General features: G+C 50.7%; 1 long non-coding RNA gene across 1 annotated transcript; it reads right to left on the bottom strand.

Annotated features, from left to right (window-relative positions):
* Positions 1–31: 31 nt before the first annotated feature.
* LOC114707333 lies at positions 32–24,670 on the bottom strand. The gene is made up of 4 exons (XR_003736637.2): positions 24,415–24,670; positions 10,850–11,040; positions 2,858–3,002; positions 32–72 (listed from the first exon to the last, which is right to left on the bottom strand). It is a non-coding gene; the product is annotated as an uncharacterized LOC114707333 (long non-coding RNA).
* Between the last annotated feature and the right edge of the window lie 1,414 nt (positions 24,671–26,084).

Genomic DNA, 26,084 nt, shown 5'->3' with positions numbered 1-26,084 from the left:
ATCCAGAATGGGTCTCAGCTGAACTGCTGCTCAAAAGCCTGAAAGCTTAACCAGCCAAATGCTTAACCAGGCCTGTAGATATAACCAACAATCTTATTAAATAAGAAATACAGAAACAATGTAAAAGAGAAAGCCGAGAGATCAGAGCTCAAAGCTAAAATCTCACCCTTCCTCCTGCAGTGTCCCAGCTTCCCTAAAGAGAGCTATATCCTGTCTGTTTGTCTTTTTATAGTACTTTGTTCTGCCTTCTCATTGGTTGTAAACCCAAACACGTGACTGCCTCGTCACTGTCTGAATGTACAGCCCCCTAGGTCTTAAAGGCATATGTCTCCAATGCTGGCTGTATCCCTGAACACACAGAGATCTATGGGACTAAAGGCGTGTGCCACCACCGCCACACTCTGTCTATGGCTCTAATAGCTCTGACCCCCGGGCAACTTTATTTATTAACATACAATCAAAATCACATTTCAGTACAATTAGAATACCACCACACAGGCCAAAAGCTTCTTGTTCCTGGTCCTCACAACTTATATATCTTTCTGCTTTCTACCACCACTCCCTGGGATTAAAGGCATGAGTCACCATGCTTGGCTGTATCCTTGAACACATGGATCTCTGCTCTGGAATGCTAAGATTAAAGGCATGTGCTACCACGCCTATCCTCTGTATCTAGTGGCTTTTCTGTTCTCTGACCCCAGATAAGTTTATTAGGGTACATAATATTTTGGGGAACAGAATACCACCACAGTCAGCAAACTAGGTCTTAGAACATCTGTTCTGTAGAATTAGTGGTGAGAATGAAAGTGTGTTACATGCAGAGTCTGTAGTGTTTTTTACTCTACTGATCTCCTAGAAAGCAGTCATCGGGCGAGAACCACTGTTTTTACCAAGGCAGCTGTAGTGGGAAGTTGGCTACTGGGTGGAGGTGAATGGCTTTCGAGGTTAACAGTAAATCACGCTATCCCATGGGGTTTACAGTAAACCGCAGCTCGGTGTTGAATTCAAATACCTTGATTTGTAAAGAGCCCTGATCTGTTACTTATGCTCAGTCATCTGTCTTGGTCTGGGAAGAGGGTAGGCCAAACTGTTCCTTGGACGTTGAGTGTGAAAGATTATAAGCAGTTTTTCTCTCTTTCTAGCATAGCCTACAATACCTCTCCAGAGAGTCACGTTAAAACAGAACCAAAGTCAGACCAGCAGGACACGCCTTTAATCTCTGCACTTAGACTGAGGCAGGCAGATCTCTGAGTTTGAGGCCAGCTTGGTTCACAGAGCCAAGTTCTAGGCCACCCAGGGCTCCATAGTGAGACTCTGTCTCAAACAAAGAAACAACCCACTAAACAGCAGCAGCAGCAGAAACAACCCAAGCTAATTGTGCCGGTCACAGCCTGGCTTGGAGCTCAGGGAGTTTAGTTTGTGGACATTCTTTCCTTGGGGTACTGGGCCTGGGGGAGGTTGAGGATGGAAAGTCATGGGGCTTCCTCTAAGAGCAGAGTCTACTTCCTGTGCTCTTGGGTTAGGGTCTGACAACCCCTCACCCTACCCAGCCAGCGCCTGTCCCCAAAGTCTGCTGTGGCCAGGCTGGGCACAGGTCTGTCTTCTAGAGCTGTGGAAACCATTGGGATCTGTAGTGGGTGGGGCTGTTACCACCTGATAAGACAGGTTTTTTTTCTGTACCAAGTGACTCTGGATGTGGGAGAGGCAGGGGTAGGGGACAGGTGGAGAGAGAAAGAATGGATGTGTGTTTGCTTCTACAGTTGCTGTTCAAACTACACAGACCTTGTGATTTCAAAATGAAATCTAACTCAGAGTGTTCCAGAGGCTCAGAGCCCACTCCCTCTGCCGGCCTCAGAGGAAGGCCTTCTAGTTCTTCCCAGCCTCTGGGGTTCACTCGTGTTCGTCTTCCATAACCTGTGGCTGCATCCCTCCAGCCTTGGCTTGTGAGTCTCTATGCTCCACCCCTTCCCTCCCTCCCTTGTTTTTGGACAGGATCTCACTAGTCCTGGCTTACCTGGAGCTTGCTAAGTATAGCAGGCTGGCCTTGACTCACAGAAATCTATTTGTGTCTGTCCCGCAAGTGCTTGGTTTAAAAGTGTGAGCCACTCACCGCTCCTGGCTCCCCTTCTTCTAAGGTCAGACCCACCACAGTCCAGGGCGGCCTTATTTGATTACATCTACAAAGATGCTATTTCTGGGGGCTGGAGAGATGGCTCAGTGGTTAAGAGCATTGGCTGCTCTCCCAGAGGACCAAATTCAATTCCAGGCACCCACATGGCAGCTCACAACCATCACATGGTGGCTACAGTCCCAGTGGATCTGACACCCTCTTCTGGCCTCTTAGATACCAGGCATGGGGCACATCCATCCACCCTGGCAACACACTCACACACAGTAAATTAAAAAAAATTATTAAGATGCTATTTCTTTTTTCTTTCTTTTTTTGATTTTGAGACAGGGTTTCTCTGTGTAGCCCTGGCTGTCCTGGATCTCACTTTGCAGACCTGTCAGTCCTTGAATTCACAAAGATCCACCTGCCTCTGCCTCCCGAGTGCTGCAATTAAAGGTGTGTGCCACCACTGCCTGGCAGCTGGAGTTTTGATTGGACAAAAGCTTATGGGACATGATTTAACCAGCATGGAAGACAAAACAGAAGCAGATGAGGTGACAACCACCAGTAAAAATGCAAGGCTTTGGCAGTTTATCCTGAGAATGAACAATGCTCTCTTCGGGCTCTGGAAGGGTGGCCACATGATTTGAAGGAAGGCAGAACTACATGACTCCTACAGGGCCAAAAGCTGGGAATCCCAAGGGATGCATCCACTTGGTGCCGACAATCCCTGATTTTACAGCATACCTGGTTACCCAGGACCCTGGAACTCTGGCCACGTGTCACTGAGAATCTTCGCATCTTGCCCACGTCTTCTGCTCAGTGCCCTGCTTGCTGGTACTCACGCCACTCGTCCCACAGGAAGCTAGCCGCCTCAGTCAGCTCTCTGCTGCTATAAAAATACTCAGGGTATTTAAAAAGAAATTTTTTATTTAGCTCATAGTCCTGGAAGGTGAGATGCTCTTGAGCATGGCGTCTGCTCTGCTTTCATATGGTCTCACTGCATTTTAACATGGTGGAGGGCACCCTGTGTCCAGATGGTAATGAAGTAGCTTCTACAACAGACTCATCTCATAATTGGGAATAAATGATGGGATGATGGATGCAGAAAACTGTCAAAATCTGAGAGCTGGGTGGAACCTAGTGGGAGTTGACCAAGTCTCAAGAGGTTTCCAAAGGTGGGCATGTGACATTACATCATGAGACATCAGGTTGAATTTGGTAAGGTTTAGCTAGCTCGTGTTGGAATCCCTGAACACACAGTGACAATGTCCCCTGGGCAAGGCTCCTGTAACCTTCAGATCCTCAGTTTCTCAGTCTGCAAAATGTAGTAACACACTAGGTGATCTCAAGGATGTTACATGAACTGTATGCACATCACCTGACATTCAGCCAAGCACTATGTAGTGAATCTATGTTTCGTTTCTTAGCAACACACACACACACACACACACACACACACACACACACACACACACACACTGCTAGATGTGAGACATAGATCTGCTTACCCCCAGCTGGAGCTCAGGGGCTCTGTATCTTTTAAGGATTTCTATATTCTCAAATACCTTCCACACATTTCACAGTCAGTGCAGTGCATGAGGTCTTCTCCTATAGCTCTGGCCGGCAAGTCTCAGAGAAAATTCTGATTGGCCTATCTGGGTCATGTGACTATCTTAGAACCTGTCTGGATCATATGACTTCCTTCTTTCTGAAAGAAGGAAGCTAAAGTCCACAGCCATCTCTCATGATCTCCAGATGTCCAGGGCAGCTTCTGAATGGGAGGAGGCAGGCTGTTATGGTTGCTGAGGTAAATGCTCTTCTATCTACACATTTTATAGTCCTTTATAGTCACCTGTGACAGTCCTTATTGTCCCAACTGCTAAAGGACTGGGGATGACTTCGGCTTAGGAATTCAGAGGTCCTTTGCAAATGAACCCCTCATTCCAAGTGCCCCAAGTTCAGTGCCACCAGTTTCCTGGGCCTCCTGCTGTCACTGACCAGGCTGGGAGGTGGACAGGGGAGGAGGTCACAGTGTCCATCCATGGTCTCTCATCTTCCTGGGGGGAACATTCTAGAACCTCTTTGTCTCTCCTAAGTCAGTTCAAGAGTACAGCAAATTCCACAGAGCTAGACAAAGACCTTTACATGACATCAACTGCTAGAAATTTCCCAATTCCTAGGGTGAATGCTTTTCTCTGGAGCCTCTTTCTGGTTGGAGCAGCCCAGGAACTCTCCACCAATGAGCAGCAAGGCTGCAAAACCTGGAACTTTATAGCTTAGCAACGAGAAATCTGGAAGAACTCAGGAATTCATTTGAGAAAAGGGGAAGGAAAACAAGAACAAGGGAATTAGCTAACAAGCAAGTAATGAGGCTGTGAGTTTTATTATTACCTTGGCGTCGAGGCAAGGAATGAACACTTTCAGTGTTGATTACTGCAAAAGCCAGCGAGCTATCTTTAAGTCAACTCTGAGGCTCATGTTCCCTCAAACACCAAGTGAGCGCTGGGATAGGGATCTGAACGGAGCTAAGAGGGGTAGACAAATTAGGTATAATCACTGAAGACAGATCAGACCTCAGATGTCCCGTCAGACCTTGTCTTTTCTCTGGGATCATCTCCCATCTCATGATATCAGGGTGACCTGCCAGATAGAAATGAGGACAGGAGACCCTGGTGGGTGTAGAGGGTTTCTCTGACTCAGATGGAGCAGTGAGGATGGTATTGGTGGGACCTTTTGATGACCCTAGAATGTCATCCACATAACATCCACAGGGGCTGTGAAACAGGAGTGAGCATCAGAGACTTGTCGGCCCCTTGGATGGACAGTCTGGGGATATGGCTGACAAGGCTGGGGGAGACTAGATACTCAGTTCATATGTGTAGATGTGCGTGCGTGCGTGCGTGTGTGTGTGTGTGTGTGTGTGTGTGTGTGTGTGTGTGTGTGTGTGTATGCATTTGCGCGCGCACGTGTGTGTACATGGGTAGGTCAGAGGCCAGGCACACGTGTCATTTCCCAAAGCTACTTTTTGAGACAGGGTCTTGCACTGGGGACTTGAGCTTACTGATTAGCCTAGCCTGGGGCTTCCTGGCCAGAGTCATCTGTCTCTGCCTCCTTAGTTCTGGGATTGTAAGTGTGCCACCATGCTCAGCTTCTTATGTGTTACTAGGGGTGGATTTAGGTCCTCACACTTAAGCAGCAAGCACTCTACCAGCCCCAGTTATCAAGGGGATGATAACTAGGTGACCAGACTGACAGATCCTTGATTAGAACTATGCTGCTACTGGAAGGAATGGGAGGGGTGCTAAGAATCGAAATGAGGAAGGAAGGATATGGGTACAAGGTGATCCTTACCCTGTTGGAGTCTCAAGGGAGCCAGGTCCAAGCCTTGGACCTGCAAAGTCTCTAGTTTGCCCTAAAGTAATGGGAAAATGAGGACTTACTTAGCTGGTAAACTAGTCAGGGTGCTGTTATTTTTAGACGAGAGAGCACTTTAGCTATCGGGCAACAGCAGATGGAATGGCCATGAGGAAGGATGCTGGGCCATGGACCAATTTGAGGGGCCACAGAGGTGACACATGGATGGTCCATGGGTGTCACACACATGAAGCCCCCAAATTCGAAAGGATCTTGTGAGTTTGCATCTTAGAAAATACCCCTTTAGCCATGTCTGTGGGATTGAATGTGGATGGAGTAGGAGACAGCTAGGCTTTTCTGCTTTCCCACCTGAATTTCTCAGGACCCCAAACCCTTCAGTCCAAGGTGAGCAGGCCATGCCCATCACCTTGCTCCAGGACAGAATGCAATGAAGCTAACTTCTAGCCAGGTGTGGGACTCATGCATGTAATCCCAGCACTTAGGAGGTTGAAGTAGGATCTGGAGTTCAAGGCCAGGCTTGGCTACAGAGCATTGTCAAGGCCAGGTTAGGTTACATGAATTCCTAGCAAAACACACACACACACACACACACACACACACACACACACACACACCAAAACCAAAACACCCTCCCCCCGAAAAAAAACCCCAACAACAACAGAAGAACACAACTAAAACAAAACCAACAAGAACTAGAACACAGCACTGGTCTGTTTCAGGACTGGAGGCGTAGCAGTTAGTGTGCTCTTGCTTTTCATGTATGAAGCCTGGATTCCATCTCCAGCATCGCATAAACTAGGAGTGGTGGCACATATCTATAACCCTGGCCTGGCACTCTGAAAATGGAATCAGGAGGATCGAAAATTCAAGGTTATCCTCAGCTACATAGCAAGTTTGAGGCTAGCCTGGGGTACATGAGACCATGTCTTAAAAGAAAAATAAAGTCAGCTCTCCTTGTTATAGAGAACAATCTCTCCCTGCTGCTGACCTGCTCTGGGCGTCAGGTGGGGACTTGGACTCTACAGGCTACGTTTTTCATTTTAAAAATGGAGTTAGGAAGATCTTTGGCCTCTTGGTAGCACTAATTTCCTGCTTTATCAGTACGCAGGTGGCCAGGCATAGAGGGGGGAACCATGGGCGACCAGGGTGGCCCTGAGCAGGTGCTTCTCCCCAAGCCTGGGTCTTGTTTCACAGATGGGAGCAGCAGTGAAGGTGTCCTATGCCCTGGCATGGCAGGGGAGCGGTGACGATGAGAAGCAGGGTCAGGAGTTACGCTTGCTCCAAAGGAGCCAGGCTGTTTGTTTAAATTGGGTGTGAGAGGACACTCTGGCCTCACATCTTTCAAGGGTGTTTGGAAGTTCATCAAGATTACCCTTCACCCCTGAATCTAGCTCCACCAGGTGGAGATGAGGTCCTCATAGACACTGTTCTCTTGATAGAGATCTACTGAGTTTGCTCTGTGTGTGTGTGTGTGTGTGTGTGTGTGTGTGTGTGTGTGTGTGTACAGGTGCACAAATGCCATGTTGTATAAGTGGAGATAAGACAACCTTGGGTGTCAGTCCTTGCCTTTCACCTTGTTTGAAACAGGGGCTCTTTGTTTTCTTTTGCGGACACCAGGCTAGCTAGCCCTCTGCCTCCCATTTCCCCTGGAGGAGCATTGCGATTACAGATGTGTTCTCTACTGTATTCAGCTTTACATAAACTCTGGGGATTCAAACCCAGGCCTTCGTGCTTGTGCGGCAAGTGCTTTACCCACTGAGCCACCTCCCCATCCCTGATCTGGCCCCTTTATATTCTATTCACTTTACAGAAGAGGTCCAGAAAGGTGCAAAGGCCCTGGCACTAAGGGCAGGGTCAGAATTGGGACACACATGGTTCCAGGACTGCCCCCACCCCACTTGGCCACCCCTTCCTTGGTGACCAGGCAGGAAGTTCAGAGAGAAGGGTGTGGCAAGTATGGTGGTGCTGTGAAAATCCATCTGGGGGAGGCTCCAAAGGGAACAACATCATGTCCTGACATTGATGTTGGCAGCCTGGCATGACCCTAGTGTAGGAAGGTGGCTTCTGAAGGCTGGTCCTTACTAGTTGCCATGGAGATGAGGCAGGATGCTTGAAGATGTATCCTACGCCTGTTCCCCAGGCTCACCTGGAGACGCAGTAGTGCACTGGGGAGCTGTGATGGCTGCTCTTGGTTGTCAACTTGACTACAACTGGAATTAACTAAAACCCAAGTATCTGGAAACACCTGTAAGAAATTTTCTTAATAAAATCATTTGAAATAGGAAGACCCATTTCTTTTTTTTTTTTTTTTTTTTTTTTTTTGGTTTTTCGAGACAGGGTTTCTGTGTGTAGCTTTGCGCCTTTCCTGGAGCTCACTTGGTAGCCCAGGCTGGCCTCGAACTCACAGAGATCCGCCTGGCTCTGCCTCCCGAGTGCTGGGATTAAAGGCATGCGCCACCAACGCCCGGCCAAGGAAGACCCATTTCTAATCTGGATATTTGAGATGAGAAGATGAACCTTTAATTCAAATCTTTTGAGGTGGGAAGCTCCATCTTTAATCTGGCCCATGCCTTCTGCTGGCAGCTGATATAAGGACAGGGAAGAGGGAAGCTTGCTCTCTGCCTGCTTGCTCTCACTCGCAAGTCCATTCCTTTCACCAGCATTAGAGCCTACTTCTGGATTTCAAGTCTACTGAAGAGCAGAGGAGACACCAGCCTCATGGACTGAACAACTACTGCGCCTTTTTGGTAGACAGACATTGTTGGACTAGCTGGACCACAGCCTGTAAATCATTCTAATAAGTTCCCTTTATATATGTGGGTATATGTATGTATGTATATATAATTATTACATATAGTTAAAATGATAACTTATGGAATACAAACACACACGCACACACAGAGTTCTGTTCCTCTAAGGAACCCTAACTAATACAGGAACCAATCTGATATCCTTGAGAGGTCAGAAAAAAAAAATAATGTTCCCATTTTTGTGTGTGGTATATGTAGATGTGAATGCTTGTGGAGACTAGAGGTGTATGTTCCATGTCTTCCTTAACCACCACCTTCTTTGTGAGGTAGGGACTCCCAGTGAACCTGAGTTTGCTGATTCGGCTAAATTGGCTGCCCAGTGAGTCCCAGGGATCCTGCTGCCTCTCAGCCCATGCACTGATGTCACAAGCACATGTTATAGTGCCTGGCTTTTTCCACAAGTGGGATCCAAACTCAGATCCTAATGTTCATGCAACAAGCAAGCTCCTCACCACTGGGCCATCTCTCTAACCACTGTTGTTAAGAGCTTCCAGCACACACACAGGAGCGGGAAAAGAGGGCGAACTGAATAGTCTTGTTCCATGCATATACACCATCCAGCCAATTACAAACACCAGTATATATCAGACTCCAACAGGAAAAAATGCTTTGCCACCATCACCCATAAATGAACAGTAATGCTTTAACACTAGTGAAAACCTGGTCCTCCTTCAATGTTCCTGGGGCCTCAGGAGTGCTTTCTTCACAGCTGCATGAAATCAGAATCCAGAGAAGCTCAAACGTCACAACAGGTCATGCTGGTTACTTCTCCCCTAATCGACATACAATTCACTCCCCATTTGGTTGTTGAAGAACTTGGACCATGTTATGGTTAACTGGAGTTTGGATTTTGCTTATTTTTGACCTCATGTTCAACTCCCATATTTCTTATATACTGGTACTCAGATGTGGAAGCCCCTTTAGATGTGTGTTTTATTTATTTTAGTAGGACCATGTAGTAGGTGGTTTCACATTCCATTCAAAAGTGACACCTGGCTTCCCTTCTCTAGGATCCTCGCAGCTGCTGGGCATTGTCTCAACCCCACTGTTTCATTAGAAATCACAAAACAGTGCACACTTGGCTTGTGTTTGCTGAGGGGAACACTTCCATAAGCAGTGTCAGTGTGGGCTGGGGTGTGGTGCAGTTAGAGGGGAGCCTATCTGCACGAGGGCCGATCTGCCCCAGTGCTGGGTAACACAAGTGTGGTGAGGCATTCCTAGGATCCTGCTCAGGAGGTGGAGCCTCAGAAGTTCACGGCTGGGGCGGGAGAAATGGCTTGGTGCATGAAGTGTTTGCTGCAAAGCACAAAGGCCTAAGTTTTGATTCCTAGAACTCATGGAAATGCCAGGCAGGTCACCTGCAATCCCAGTACTTGGGAGACATACGTAGTCGGGAGATCCCCACAGCAAGCCAGCAGAGAGAGACCCTCTCTGTATATAAGGTAGACAGCAGACATCAACCTCAGGCCTCAGCATGTGCACACACATACATATGAACCAACACACATGGGAACTCGTGTAGACATGCACACAGAAGTTTGAAGTCATTCTTGGCTACAGAATGAGTTTAAGGCCAGCCTGATCTACATGAAACCCTGTGGTCAATGCTATGATGTCTCAGCAGAGAAGGAAGGGCAAGGTCAGAGAAGCTCTGCCACCTGAGCCATGTGCTTGGTCTCGGCGCTGGCTGGCTCATTACAGCTGTGAAGTCTCTGGGTCTGCAGAAAGCTCCAGAACTTTCTCCACCCATCACAGTGAGCGAGATTGGTGAGCCTACTCAGGGCACTGAGCATTTGAATTGACTCTAGAGAATCCATTATAAAATTTTATTTTAAAGACAGGATATCACTCTGTAGCCCAGGCTGGCCTGGAACTCATTATGTAGCCCAAGCCGTCTTCAAACCCTCAATCCTCTTGCCTCAGTTTCCTGAGTGTTTGCATACAAGCATGTAACACCACACTTGGCTAAATGTATTTAAATGTACCTAATTTAAACACAAATCATCACAAGTGGCTAGCAGCTACCATTTTGGACAGCCCCAGTAAACCCCTCACACATTTTGCTTGCACATCTGTAAAACAGGGATTAATGAGTTACTTCAGGAGGAAACCGGGTGGATTTGATCATGTATATAAAGACCAGGGGCACACAAACCCCCATCAAATGTTTACATCTATTATCAACATCAGCTTGACACTTAAAAAAAAAAAGGCAAAAATTCCAGAGAAACTCATGGAAAATATCCTTCATTACAGAGGACGGAGGTAGAGAAAACTTCAGGCTATGAGGACTTTACTTCATTACAGGTCCAGCAGTGGCTCAATAAGTTAAGCAATCACTCCAAATAACATGTTGCTTTACTCGCCTGCTTGGAACTGTTTCAGGCTGTTTGATTCTTACAAAATGTGAAAAGCAGAAAGGCGAGCGGTGTGTTTCCTTCAGCCCCTCTCTGGAGCATGCCTGACTGGCAGCAGGGAGGTTATCAAGCAGAACCAAGCCTTTCCCAACCTTGGCTTTGCTATATCCCACTGAGATTCCTGGCAACTTTACCTGCAGCCAAAACACAGCAGTGCTGGGCAGCGTGGTGCCAGTGGGATGGTCCCCTTCTCTATGGAGCTTCCGGTGCTGGTAGGATGGTCCCTCTCTCTATGGCGCTTCTGTCCTCAGTGGCTCTCTGCTGCTTTAATGTCTTTACAGTAGAATTTTGTTTCCCTTAGAAACTTGGCATCGGAAGTGTCAGCCTGGGAACATATTTGTTTGTGTAAAATTAAAAAGAAGAATATGTTTTGACCATATTTAAGTCCTAACCATGCTAAAGAAATAAATACTGGCTGGCACGATGCTACTCACTCTGAGTTTCCCAGCTCGCCTCCTCAAACTCTGCCTTTGTTTACATAACCTAGACTCCCAATCTCACTGAATGGCTGGTCTCCTCAGAAAGCTACATGATCACCTTGGCAGCCATAGCCACCTGTCCACCCAGGCCATCCAGGCCTTCTTACCTCACTGAGAATATTGTTTCTCTGCTAGAGGTTAAAGCTGCCAGAAACTGGGGTCCTTATGTGTTCATTGTTGAGGGGCATGTGAGTCACACAACCTTTCTGAAGGGCACCAGAGAATCGATGCAGAAGTTAAAAACGTACAGATCCTCTGATGGAGACATTCCACTTCTAGGGTTTGTACTTGCGCCGAGGAATGTATGTGTTATCACAGTCAAGTCCCGGAGTTAACACAAATGTTGACCAGTAGGGGACATTAAATATGGTGAGATGTTGGGCGCTACTGGCGTGGGCTGGCCCTGGGAGCTGCGTCTTCCGGGTAACGGCCACACTCTGGCCTTCACTTCATGACAAAACAAAGGGCACCTGATCTTGCCCATAAAATTCATATCAACTGTACAAACCACAAATGGTGGTACTTCCTTCATGTGTGCAGATGTGTGAAGTGTGGAGGCCAGAGGACAACGCTGGGTGTTCCTCAAGTACTGTCCAGGAAGGCTCTCCCACTGATCTGGATCTCTCCAATTAGACTGGATCGGCTGACCGGCAACCCTCTGCCTCTCCAAGCTGGATTTGCAGGCATGCACCACACACCCAGCTGTTTCCATGAGCTCTAGGAATTGAACTTGGGTCCTCAGACTTGAAAAGAAAAAGCACTTTACCAACTGAGCCTTCTCTCCAGCTTGGTGGTTACTTTTTAGAAGGTGAGGTTGGACTTGGAGGAAATTTTCATTTACTTGGCATGTGTGTGTGTGTGAATGTGCACGTGCATGTGTCATTGGCACATACCACAGCACACGTGTGGAGTCAGAAGACACGCCGTGGGAGTCCCAGGGATGAACTGGGGTCCTCAGACTTGGTGGCAAGCACCTTTATCCACTGAGCCCTCTCACAGCCCCTCCGTTCTCTTTTGTGCTATCTTTTTCTCTTAACCATAAAGACTACATTTTAAAAATATCTGGGATAATTAAAAAACATTAGTGGGGTATTAAAAGTCACTTCTGGCTAGGTGCAGTAGCAAATGCCCATAATCCTGGCACTTACGTGGCTGAGGGCAGCCTGGATTAAAACAGGAAGATCCTGTCTCAGAGAGAGGGTGGCTGGGAGGGAGGGAAGACGAGATGGGAAACGTTCATTCTGCATCCTGGCTGAAACAGAGTAATATCCAGCTCTCTTTGGCCACATGCCTGTCAGGCAGGGGAGGCACCAGGCGAGGACTTACAGCTGTCTTGTGGCTATGATGCAGTGTGCCCAGCCTGGGGGGCCTTATGTTTCAGTCACATTTAACAAACGAATATCCCCAGACCCCCTTCTTTCTCTGAGTCGCTGGCTGGATCCTTTACCCACCCCAGCCAGTCTGAATATCCCTTCATGACGAAGGACCGATGCATCACCCCAGCACTTTGGAGGCTCTGAATCCCGAAGACTGAGTAGAGATGATGAGTCCCGGGGACAAGAGTCTAGGTGAACATGGGGAATGAGGTTTGTGGGCTGGTAGAGGCTAGCCCTTGAGAAAGATAATGGCCTTCTGTTCTGAGCTGGGAGGCATCGGCTAGCCACCTGCTTCATTGGGACCCTGGATCTGCGAAGCTCGGGCCGTCTGCTCCCTTGTGTGCCCATGTTCCTGAAAGTGCAGTCCCGTCACCTGCTGGAGTATCTAAACCCACTCAGAAGCTAGGACTAGAGGTTGTGGCCAAATACAGCTACTGTGGCTCTTGGGGGAAGGCCTCAGACAAATGATTGTTTTTTAAGTTCTTAGAGCCTACAGGTTGGATGGGGTTTGGATCTTGACATACCAGGGGACACCCCACTGTCATTGGAACCACTCTGGGGGTAGGACGAGGCTTGCTCACGTGTCTCCTGGGTACCAGGGGTAGGATGAGGCTTGCTCACGTGTCTCCTGGGTACCAGGGGTAGGACGAGGCTTGCTCACGCATCTCCTGGGTACCCACGGTTTACATCCTTGCATCCGCTGTACCTTCTTGTTCTGCTCACACCCTGTACAGTCACAAAGGGACCTTGCTGGCTCTGACATTGTAGTTTGGAAAAGAGACTCTGAAGTAGTGGTTTCCCCCTGAATCCTTTGAGTTACAAAGCTGGTCTAGCCTCACCCATGGCTCCTCCCTTCCCATGCTACACTGCCCTACTCCAGATTCTGTCCAGCTCTCCTGTCCTCTCCAAACTCCACCCACTGAAAGTGTGAGACAAAGGGAAATGTTAAATGTTAGGGCTGGAGAGATGGCTGTCAGTAAAGATTATGCCTTGCAAATGTGGGGTTCTGAGTTCGAATCTTTAGCACCCGTGGAAAAAATGAGCGTGGTGGTGTGCACCTGTATTCCACAATGATGAGACAGGAGGCAGAGACACGCAGATCCCCGGAAAATATCAGACCAGATAGCTCGGCTCAGCTTGATAAAGTTCCAGACCAATGAGAGTCTCTCAAAGGAGATGCAAAAGGCATGTGCAGGTCCATATGTGATGCTGTCCTCAGACTGCCACATGATCTCTGTGCACACATATACCCAAAGTCACATGTGCACACACACAAATATGAACGAGGCAGAGAGGTGGCTCAGTGATTAAGAGTGCTTACTGCTCTCTATTGGAGGATCCTGGCACCAGTATTGGGCAGCTCACCAATGTCTGTAACTCTAGCTCCAGGGAAACTCTGTACCCCGTTCTGGTCTCCATGGGCACCTGAATACACATGCGCATACACATGTATACACACACACACACACACACACACACACACACACACACACACACAGCAGAAAGAGTAACAAAACACTGGCCAAGAGGCAACATACTGAGAGGAGGACAAAGGAAGTGGAGAGGACAGCGGAAGCAAGCTGAGGACTGCACTGGAGCACCTGGACAATGGGTATCTGCTGCGTCGTCTCGGGAACCAGCAACTCCACTGCTAGCAATATACCCAGGAGAAATAAAGGCATACATTCATACGTGAACATTCACAGCTGTATTGCTCATGACAGCCACAAGTGGGCCACAGGTAGCCATCCCTGGAAGGGAACAGTCCTCAGGCACAGCCGAGAACGATCCCATGCATGAAATGCCAGAAAGTAGATTAGTGACTGGTAGTGACTGGGCAGGATGACAGGCAGGTGACGGGAGGCTCTGAAGCTCATTTTGATGATGGCTGCATGACACGACACTGAATACACCCAAGACCATGACTGCCACATTTTCAATGTGCATGTTTTCATGCTAAGTGGATCACCCAATAAAGCTGTCAAAGTCCCATTCTGTTCTTCTCCTGGGTGCTGAGGTTACAGGCACACACCATCATGTATGGTGTCTTTTGAGACAGGGTCTCACGATCTTCCTGCCTCAGCCTCTGGAGAGCTGAGTTATACTACTGACTTATTCTCTACACTGTCTTATGTAACAGCCCAGAAACCCTGAGCCATGGCCCCTGCCGGGTCTCACACCCACTCCGAAAGGAAATGAGTGTCTTTAAGTGTTCTTAGCTTCCTCCCCTGGGACAGGCTTCACTGACCCAGCCATATAGGCCTTTAAATCTGTGTTGCCTTTGAAGCCCACAGAGCCTGTTAAACACCAGTGTCCACTGAACAGTGCTGGTGTTGGGGCAGGTTTGGGGTCACGGGGAGGGTCTCAGCAGACCTCAGCCTCTACTCTCACAAAGCTTCCCAGGAGCCAAGCAGTGCGGCAGGAACTGACCCTGCTTCCCTAGAAGGGGTCAGTTGCTTAGGGAGGCTCGGGTCAGAAGAAAGAGTAATCTATGATCCACTGAGTTCCTATTCCATAGGGTCTCAAGCCTCAGTGGAGAAGGGACCTGGCCTGCCCTTAGCACCCCCCCCCCTGCCCTCGGCACCCCCTGCCCTCGGCACCCCCCCCTGCCCTCGGCATCCCCTGCCCTCGGCACCCCCTGCCCTCGGCACCCCCCCCCCTGCCCTCGGCACCCCCTGCCCTCGGCACCCCCCCCCTGCCCTCGGCACCCCCCTGCCCTCGGCACCCCCCTGCCCTCGGCACCCCCCCCGCCCTCGGCATCCCCTGCCCTCGGCACCCCCCTGCCCTCGGCACCTCCCCTGCCCTCGGCACCCCCCCTGCCCTCGGCATCCCCTGCCCGCGGCACCCCCTGCCTGTGAGAAAGACAGGCAGGCATGTGTATGGACAATCGATCCTAAAGTGACTGTCATCCTCTCCTGGAGGTTTCCACCCCACTACAAAACACTAGACTGAAAGCTGGGGATGTAGCTTAGGTGGTAGAATGCTTGCCTAGCATGTGTGGAGATGCCCCCTAGTCCAAGGCCCAGCACAGCATAAAACTGAGTGTGACCTATAATCCCAGCACCAAGGAAGGGCAGCCAGGCAGGAAGATCAGAAGTTAAAGTCCAGCCTGGGCTACATAATCAGTTCCAGGCCAGCCTGGACTGTTTCAAAAAGTAAACCAATAAAACACACCAAACGCTGGATTGATGAACTGAAAAATTACCCTGGGCCCAGATGTACAAACTATTTATAGCAGAAGAGTGGCCATTTTGAAGTCTGTTACAGCGAGGCAGGACAGACTAACTTGCAAAATAAAAATATGGGGCCCCTGGTTCCAAAATCATTAAGTTCAAGACAGCAACACTACAAGACTGACCCAAGTGTGGACCCCAGGCCTTTGGGGACCAGCCCAAATCTAGGCTCAAATGGCTTGTCCGACAGGTGAGTGGCTACGAGCACATCTCTGCAGAGGTCTGAGTCCCCATCTCATCCTCCAGTTGAAGAGGCCCACCTAAGGGGTAGAGAGGCTCTTGTGTAATATTCGTCCTGGGGAGAGACTCTGTAATGTCCCGATATCATCCACCAGCCTGATGGGCGACTACAGCTGACTTCTAATGATAATTTGTATATATTATTATGACGTATTAGCCAAGGCTCACACAGCACACACTGTGTCCAGTGCTGTTATCGGTCTGTACTGACATCTGTTGACCTCATTCCCACTGCTCCCCATGTCTGTCTCTCTAATACAGACAGGGAAACTGAGGGATAAAGTACTGTCACTTGCTAGAGGTTGTAAAGCCAGTCCTTAGAAGAGCCCAAATTCAAACACAGAACAGTTCGATCTCCAGAACCCATAAAAAGCAGCCTGGTGTAGGAGCAGGTCTTTATAACCCTGTCCTGCGGTGAGGTGAAGACAGGAAACTCCCTGGAGCTTGTATCCAGACAGCCTCACTCGATCAGGATCTCCAGGTTCAGTGACAACCCTGCCTTTAAAAAAAGTGTGGAGAGTTCCAAGCTGGGGGGTGGGGGGACAGAGAGAGACAGAGAGACAAAGACACAGAGACACTTGTTGTAGTGTCAAGCCATGGTGCCTACAGAGGCCAGAGCACTGGGGTTTCTCCAAGTTCAAGGCCAATCTAGGCTACAGTGTGAAACCCTGTCTCAAAAAAAAAAGTCCTAAAAGTTCTCCCCAATGTGTGGGTGGAAAGGTATGTAAAGGGTGCCCCCTGCCCTATCCTGGCAGGCTTGTAGGATGGGGGAGCGTGTGCTCTGGCAGCTGGGCTGGCAGCTGTCTGCTGGCCTCTGTACCTGCCCCAGCTGGCCAGCCAGCCCTCTCTGGCACTCCCACCCCATGACACAGCATAAAGTGTAACCAGAGCTGGCCCCTTGCTGAGGCCTGTCTCCCTCCTCACCACCCTCGGGGATTGGCTGGGAGCTGGCTCTTGAGCCCAGCTCAGCATACTCTGTCCCTTTGAACTGGCACCCTTCAAGGCCAAGAGCAGTATGGTGCCCCTGCCTATCCTGGTGCCCTGTCCATGAAAGCTCTGTGTGGTGGCGCCTTGACCACCTGGTGGCATGTCCAGGAGGTTTGAGTCTTCCCATTTCCCAGACAAAACAAGTTCACAGAGGAGCCAAACAAGGAAGGAGTTATGTCACCTCGAGTGAGACAAACCAGAGCCACAGATGAGACTGCATGGAGTGGCCCTGGGGACAGGGAGCTGGAAGGTGGCTCTACCTCACGGTGGGTCACAGGACACCAGCTTTGTCACAGCTGGAGTCGTGGTGAGTTTGAATTAGCTCTCTCTGCACCCTCACCACCCCTAGGAAACAGTCGTTTTAAAAGTTGACCTAGGACACCGTACAGACCATGGAGCTGGATTCACCTCGCGCTGGCTTCATGGCTTTCTTTCAAGAAACCCACTCCAGCCAGGGAGGCAGAAGTAGGCAGCGGATCACTGTGATAGTCTGGTCTAAATACCAAGGTCCAGGCCAGCTTAAGCTACTACATAGTGAGACCCTGTCTAAACAAAGGAGGGGGGGGGGTGAGGAAAAATACTCTCATTTTTTTAAAAAATATAAATTCATGTGAAATATCCCCACCCAAAGTGGAAACCAACCAGCTGCCATAACTAAACGTTTACTGCGCAAAGAAATGCCTATTAGCATAATTCATAACTTTAGACACAATTCACTTAAAATCACCTAGTGGACATGTTAAGAGACTTGGAGAAACTTCTGCTCTACGCCGTGGGTTTCAGGTGTGAGGTACTGAGGCCCACATGGGTTGAGTTATTTCCCTGTAGTGACACGGAGAATCCCAGTGCTTAGGGAGGATATGGCTAAGCAAACAGGCTGCTTCCAGAAAACCATGCCTGCAGCTGAGCTGTGGCTTCTAACCTCTCCTGCCTGAGTCCTTTGCATGTATTAGTAACCATGAGTGTCAATACTAATTAATACTGTAGGCACTGACCTCCCATTCCTTCAAGCTATGTCCAAGAAACTCTGGGGCTAGTTCAGGGAGCATAGGCCCTCGGCTGGCAGGATGAGAAACTGAGGCAGAGTGGGGAAGAGTCCTGTTTCTGGAAACGGGCAGGCGAAGACTTCCCAGCCCCGCCCCGCCCCCAGTGAAGATCCTCGAAGCCCTGGAGGGCCCTGGCCTGCCAAACTGGTAACTCTGGCTTCTCCTCACTGTAGCCGCCTCCCTACATCCCCAGGAGCTGAGGTGGATGGCAGCCACCGCCAGCCTTTTCCCAGGCCTGAGCACCATCATTTTACCCCTGGAGGGCAAAAAGCACTTTTAGCAAGTGGCCTCACACGGCATCTTTTTATTTTCCATGGGTTTGAGCGCGGCGAGGGGAGGTCTACCCCAGAGCCCGAGGAGCTGGGGCAGGGGGCTCAGGGACCACTTTCTCTTCTGTGAGCCGCTGGCAGCTCTCGCAGCCGCCGTCTTCCTGGCCCAGGGACCCCCGAGGAATACTGCAAGAGCAATAAGGATTTTTAGGGGCATTATGATAGCTGAACGGAAACACATCTGCCCCCAAAAGTCCCTCATTTTCCCTGCGGTAACCAACCAGCTGGCGGAGGTACAGGCTCTCGGAGGCACCAAGAGCCAAAACTAAAAAGGAAAAAAATGCAGAAAGTTAAAGCAGACTTCAGACAGGTGAACCTTTCGAGGGTGTGTGGTGCTAGGCACCGTCTCCCAGGAACCTCAGCGTCTTTGCCACAACTCGCTACATGTGTTTCTAGGCAGAGTTTCCATACAGAATGCCTCACTCAGGCCAAGTGCCGGGAACCAGGCATCGGAGACGGCCCCCTGCCCCCAGCAGGCTCCAGAAATGATCACATTGAGATGCCCTGAAGCAGGAACTCACAGGGGCCTGCCCCGTTTCCCCCAAACACCAAATATTCATTCCTGGCCCTTGTTGATGAGCAGAGAAAACAAGAGATCCATCAGGGCCTCCCTTCCTGCATTATGGGAGAAAGTCAGCTGCCTTGGAGGCTGGGATGGAAATACCTAGGTGAGTGGCTGGTTCCATGGCTGACCCTTGGAGGGTGAGGACTTAGAGAAGGGCCACTGGGCATTTATAGCTGATGGGGCATAGTCACTGTGAATGCCCACAAACCCCTTGAGGTCTGGCCACTAAGGTCTGGGAAAGAAGAAATCCACAGCAATGTCATCCCCAAGACATTTGACCTTGGAGATTTCTACTGGTGTCCCCAAAGGTTGCTCTCAGCAGTCTGACCTATCACGCTGGGCCATCTCGGAGAAGAGGCAGCTGAAAACAGCTGGGCTGGTGGAAGTGAGCTTATGCCACCAAAGCCTTCCCAACACATTCCCAGCACTGGCTGGGTGACCCCAAAGCGCTGGTGCAGCCTCCAGGCATCTGGGTCAGGCCTGAGGCTGCCACTCCACCTTCACCATGTGACGGCCGACAGCACAGCCCAGAGCTCTCCTTCCAGGCAGCACCTAAAATATTCTTTGGGTGAACATGATGCTAAACATGGCCTGGCCCGTGAGCCCTGGCTGGGCCCTTTGAATGCCATGCTGGGGTACACTGAGGAGCCCAGGAGCCATCCTGAGGCCTGGAGTTCAATTAGTAGGACCAAATGAGAATCCCAGGGGTTTGGCTGACTCACACTGGGCCCAGCTTCCCGGGGCAGGTGGATCGGCCAAGGCTGAGCAGGCTGCAGACCCCCTTCCCTGAAGAACTTAGGCCAGCCTACCCACCCAGGCCTCACACTCAAGCCTGGACCGAGGTGGCTCCGGTGTCCCCCATTTCTTTGCCCGTCTGGCCCTCCCTCTAGGTCATCAAATACCCTGCAACCTTCTCCCCACTTCTAGGCCCGCAGTTCTGCCTCTTCAGGTCTAGGCAGGGAAGGCTCAACTCCCAAGAGTAAGTACACCAGGCTGCCTGGCTGGGGGAGAGATTGGCAAAGAATTCCACAATGGCTAAGATGGGTCATAGGGCACCCCAACCTCACTCACCACCCCTGGACAGCAGCGAAGGCTTTACTTGGCTACAAAAGCACAACTCTGTAGTGGAATTTTCTAGAACCTTGTGTGTGTTCTAGAAGCTAAGTGCATCAGCTTCATGTGTTCCCTTCTGTGTGTCCAGAAGGGACCTATCCTTCCCGAGAGCCCACAAGGTCACCAAGCTTTTGAAGCTAGCGGGGTCTCTGAGAGGACCAAACACCCACATTCTCACTAAACTGCTTCTACCCAGACCCCAGGCGAAAAACCTGCAGGCCACTGTCTGGAGCTTATTTGGGCTCTAGTCATAGCAATAAGGCCATGCCTGGGCCTCAGCTGGCAGCAGTCCAGCCTGTCTTGGGTACTAATGCCAACAGGCCCCAGGCACAGCTCTCATGGCTGAGTCTAGCAGAAGAGCCCTGTTTGCTGAGGTCTCAAAACTTGGACACTACATTGAAACTCAGCAGCTCAGCTCACCCTGTGCCTGTGTGGCTTCTCTCCCCACCTAGGGTGGGTCCTCAGAAGGAGCTTGCCTGTGCCTGTGTCCGCCATGTCACCTTACAGGGGCTCTCCCTGGACATCACTACCTTGGTGTCCCTTTCCTACTACGGTGCATGAAACACTGGGGGAAAGTGGACTCTGGGTCTGTACAGCTCCATGTCCTTTGTGAGAAAAACAATGACAGACTGGAAACGTCATATCTGCCCATGTCCCCACAGCTACGGGCTGTGAAGGCCACAGCAGAGTGCTGGCAGCTATGGAAAGAAGCCATGAGGTGCCCGGGGGTTTGGCCTGGCATGGAGTGAATAGAGGGACCCCAGAGTCTATTGCTCCCATTCCCCCAAGCCCCTCTCCTCAACATCTCTTTCCCTGAAAAATCTACAGCTGTTTATAACATGCTTGTGTGGGTTGAAGGGGTTCATTTTCATCTTGTTCCAAATCTGAGGAGCAAGAATGACTTTAGGTTAGAATGCACCTTAAGTTCGATGAAGTCTTCTCCGGTGAAGTCTCTGCTGTGTGTGTTTTCTGGTAAGTGGTTCTGAAGTGGGGACTCGTGTACCTGACTAATTTTTATTTTCATATCTAAAATAGCCATTTACTAGCTCAGAGAGCTCTAAGTTTACCTCACCCGAATCTTCTTGTTTATTTACAGTGCTAGGGTTGAACCCAGGGCCTTATGCAAAATAGGTAGAATTACACCCCAGCCCTTCTTTCAGTCAGAGGAGGGGGCAGGCAGGGAAGCAGTGGTTTTTCCCAGCTTGAGTCATGCATGCACATTAGTTTTGAAGGGCCTACCCTTTCCATCTCACCTCTAGTCGTAATTATTGACATATTTCCTGTTGAAAATTTCCCCTGTATATATTGCAAAGGAACCAAACTCAAAGTTGCTCCCTCCACCCCCCACCCCCACCCTGCTCTAAGTCCACACTCCTTGCATGATGAGCAAGGAGATGGGTGGTGGGAAGCAGCAGCTGCTAATGAAATTTTACGCGGACAGGCCAAGGGAGAAACACCTAAATGTATTCAGAGTACTCAACAGTTCCTTGTTGGATTTTTTTTTTCTTATTGGCAGGGGAGGGAAGCCGGGTGGCAGCTAGAACATGCTTTGCTGATTTCGTGACCTCTCACTGCAAAGTATTGATTTATAATCTCCTTGCCACGCTACTTTACCTGTTTGCAAACTCTGGTTGGGGGCAGGGAGCAGTTTGCTAAATATATTCATAATTATATGTGTGGACCCACAGAGCCGAATGTAAACACTGCCCTGTGCTTTGGGTATGCTCACCTTAAAAACAGGAATTGGTTCACATTTAACACTAAATTCTGCCTGACTTTCTACATTTTTAACAATTCCATAATTTTCACCTTCTGCTTCATCACCTCCATGACAGCCCCTGATCTGAGCTCATCATCTGATGCTCCAGGCGCATTCATTCACAGAAAACACTCTATTTGTACAAGTATCGTTAAAGGCTAATTTGCTGAGATTATTTAGCAGAGTCGATAGGATCTGGCTGTCTCTTCAAGGTGGCAAGTAAGCAAAGCACCACCACAGCTCACATGTGGCCATCACCCACGGGTGAGCCACAGCACCACCACAGCTCACATGTGGCCATCACCCACGGGTGAGCCACAGCACAACCACAGCTCACATGTGGCCATCACCCACGGGTGAGCCACAGCACCACCACGGACTCCTGGAAATGGTGTGGACTTGTCAAACCTCGTAAGAAAAACAAGGAACGCTGGAATGAAGGAACGTTTCTTGTCTGCCAAGGCAGCACAAATGTCATCTGTGTGTCCATGTGCCACAAGGAGCAAATCACTCAATCTGCTATCAGGGGCTCAGTTCAAAAGCTACTGAGGCATTCTATTCCCTATTGTGAACGCTTAGTTTAAATTCAGGTTTGCAAATAGCTCAGGGTGTGTAGATGCACACACCCTGTGTACTGTGCTTACCCAACAGAGGGCAGAGGTGTGTGTGAACACATAGGTGAGAGTCCAGAGAGGGAAATTTGCTCTTTCCCTATAGATGCCTCCTCAACTCATTGTCCAGATTTTCTTACAAATGCTTTGTTCAACATGGAGTAGCAAAGAATTACAAATTTGTGGATCCAGGTAGAAGCAAACATCTGGCTGCTTGCCCCTTTGACAGGCAAATCAAAGTCTCATGGCATTATGGCTTATCTCAGTGGTGTTTAGGGGTTTCAAGCTACAGTCCACAGAGTCGACCATTTCCTACTGGTCTTGTCCACCCAAAGGCCTCATGAAGCCTCTTGGGATGTGTGTAGAGACTGTATGTCCCCTGTCTGCTGTCTTTTGCCTCTCATGGAGAGGAGCCACTGCAGGTTTGTACTGAGAACAGAGCTAGATAAGAATACCTCCCACCCCAAAACAGACTTTCCCTTCTTTCTCTGTTGGCCCTCACCCTCCAACGGCTGCCAGGGCCTGAATCCTTTGCAGTTAGGATGACCCCAAAAGCGGGACTTTGTGGGCCAGTTGGATAAAACACAAACTCATCTCGCCCTCAAAACCCCGATCCTGGGCCCACAGCCTCGGGAGCCTCTTTTCTGAAGTGAACCCCTTTGTGGTTGGCAGGTCCCAGCAGCCTGGCTAGCCTCAGAGAAAGGGTTGGGAAGAAGAAGGCAGAGTTACTAAAAATGCCTGCCTCTTTCTGCTGGAAGAAGGTTCGTCTCCCCCAAAGCCAGGGGGTCGCTGTGGAGGGAGAGATACCATATCTACCCCCGCCATCGGTCCCACACAATCAGGCCTGAAAACATTCCAGCAAATACCAGGGCTGCCGAAAGGTCCTTTATCAAGCATAAATCCAGTGTTTGAGGGGCCTCGAATACCTCACCCCATCCCACCTCCAGCTAAATAAAGTTCCAGTTATGCCCTTAATTGTCGCTCATTAAAGTCAAATTTGCTGCTCAGTCCAGATTGGGAGAAATTATTTCCATCTTTAATAGCTCAATTAGCCTTTGGGTTCCCAAGAGGACACCATCCCAAGCACACCTTTTCTCCCCATTTTAACCCCTCCCTTTTTCACAACTTCTCCTAAAAATAAATTATAAATATGGATGTGTCCTCAGAAGACGTGAGCGGCACATTCCTCTGCTCCCCTTGGTGGGGTTGGAAGCAAGAGAAACCAGAGCTGCCACTCCCTCAACACAAATCAGTAAGTTTTTTTCCTAACCACCTCCCAACTTGGTGTCGTTTCAGTCCCAGACATTCGGATCCTCGCCCCGAAACCTAGTTTTAATCTATTTATTTTACTCCAGTCGGGTTAGGCTACAGCCAAAGCGCTAAGGCCAACTGCTCCTAGAGGGAGGGTCCCCCTAACTTTATCTAGGGGAAGGTGGTAAGCTGTTCCAGACTCTCGGGGACCTCCAGCGCTCCGTGCCAGCCGGGCCCCCGGACGCACGTGGAGTGTCGGGTGCGGCGGGGAGCCAGCAGCCTTGCTCTGCGCGGCATTGATATCGGGGTCACGCAGCAAGTCAGTTTCACGAATAGGTTTTCCGGGGTGGGGGCGGGGTGGCTGGTTTTCCACCTCCCGGTTCATCTCCAAGCCCCAGCGTTAAGGAAGTGGGAGCCTCGCCTCGCCCCTGTCCCACCTCCTGGCCTCACACACGCCCCTCTGGGGAAGGGGTTCTGGTGGGGTTAGCGTCTCCAGACGCCAGGGTGGCGGCAGCCTAGACAAGCTTCTAGAGCTGGGTCCTGAAGAGTCGAGGGCGAGCCCTCGCCTCTGCCTCTCCGCTCTGGTCCCCACCCACCCAGTCGGGCAGACAGCGGCCCCGCACCCCATGCCCCAGGCCTGAGCACCCACCTGCCGCGCTCCCCACCCCAGCCGGGGCAGGGAGCTGTGCAGGAAGAGCCAGGGCACTCACCGCGCCTCCTCCTGGGTGCAGGGAGCCCCCCGGGGCTGTGCCTTTTGGCGTCCCGGCGTGCGCGGGGCGGGGTGCGCCCCGGGGCACTGCAGCCTTTCCACACGATCCTCACGGCTGCACGCGGGGACTAACGAGGGTGAAGGGGGACTTCCAGAAACAAAAAGCAAAACCCAGCCCCCTCCCCAACCACGCTGGGAGAGACAGGTTTTCCTGCAACCTAGAGCAGCGCGCCGAGCCCACGGGGCTGCACCCGGCCTCCGCGCCTGCCACAAAGCCGCGCCCCCGCCCGGGCGCCCCCCCCCCCCGCGGCCTGGCCCCCGCCCCCCCAGAGCCCTGTGGCCGGCCCGAGGCGGGGGCAGGGCGGGCCGGGGTTTGGCCACACTAGGGAGGCGGCTCCTCTCCAGCCCGGCCTCGGAGAAGGCTCCAGCTTTCCAGCTGAGCTCGTCCGCCCCAGTGGCGAGGTGGGTGGGGGTGGCTGGGGCAAACCTTCCTAGAAACCTTGTCCAGATATAGTCCACGGACACACACATTCCTAGAAATGTGGCCCGGGCCATGTCAGTAGCGACCCTTGCGGGGGATGCTGAGAGGGACACATCAGATCCCCGGGTCCATACTAAAGGAGGGAGAAAACTCCCCACTTCTAATGTGCCAAGAGAGGGGGGTGCCACCGTGCCTCGCTCTGGGAGGTTGCGGGTGCCGGAGTGAGGAGCAGGCAGTATTCCAGGGATCCCTGAGCTGGAGCTGGGGACTGCCGGGGTGCCCGAAAGGGAGAGGCATCCACTTAGGATTCAGACCCGCCCTCGGCTCTGCCCCCTTCTTTTGGGAACTCCGGGTGCCTGCCGCAGGGAGCGCCTTCGGCCCCTCCCCCAGCCGCCAGCACTCCTCCTCCACACGCACACACAAGGAAGCCGGCGAGGCAGCAAGCGCCCCCAGCTCTTCCGCCCGCCCTGTGTGTCCCAAATCTCCTTCTGGGGTGACTGCAGTGCCTTGGAAGACCCCCAGTCTAAATTTCGAGGGTACGCTCTACTCTTTCCCAAGAGTTACTCCCAAACTAACCCACCTTCAAACCCAAACGGAAAGTTGAGCTTTCTCCTTCCGAATCCACCCGCACCCTTGCAGCCCCAGGCTCTGGGAATGGGGTGGGGCACGAAGGGGACACTTTCTGTCTGGCATGGTACTGACCTCTGGTGCTGTCACCCTGACTCCCAAAAGGTACTTTTGGTTTCAACATCAGGGAGTTTGCCCTAGCTCAGTTGGCTCCTGAAATCGTCCTCCCACACCCCTACCCAAGGATCCCCAGAACCCTTGCAGAAGCCACCACCTCTTGGCCAAAGAGGATCCGAATAACTGAGACACGCCTTGTCCCTCTCCACAGCCCAGCCAGTCTCTCTGCGCGAAAACGTGACTGGACTGAGTTTCCTGGGATCATAAAAAATGTATTTGCTGTCCTCTGTTGGCCAGCGGTTGTCACACTCTGAAAAGCACATCAGCAACCCAGAGTCTTGATTCCATGGGGAGAGGGAGAGCAAGCAAGCGAGAGACAGACAGACAGACAGACTGAGAGACAGACAGAGAGAAATAGAGACGGGGAGGGGGACAGAGAGAAATACAGGAGAGAGAGAGAGAGAGAGAGAGAGAGAGAGAGAGAGAGAGAGAGAGAGAGAGAAAGT

This window comes from Peromyscus leucopus, chromosome 8b (genome assembly GCF_004664715.2).
Source record: "Peromyscus leucopus breed LL Stock chromosome 8b, UCI_PerLeu_2.1, whole genome shotgun sequence".
NCBI lineage: Eukaryota > Metazoa > Chordata > Mammalia > Rodentia > Cricetidae > Peromyscus > Peromyscus leucopus.
Note: the sequence above shows the minus strand (reverse complement) of the source record. Positions and strands in the feature narration are given on the sequence as shown.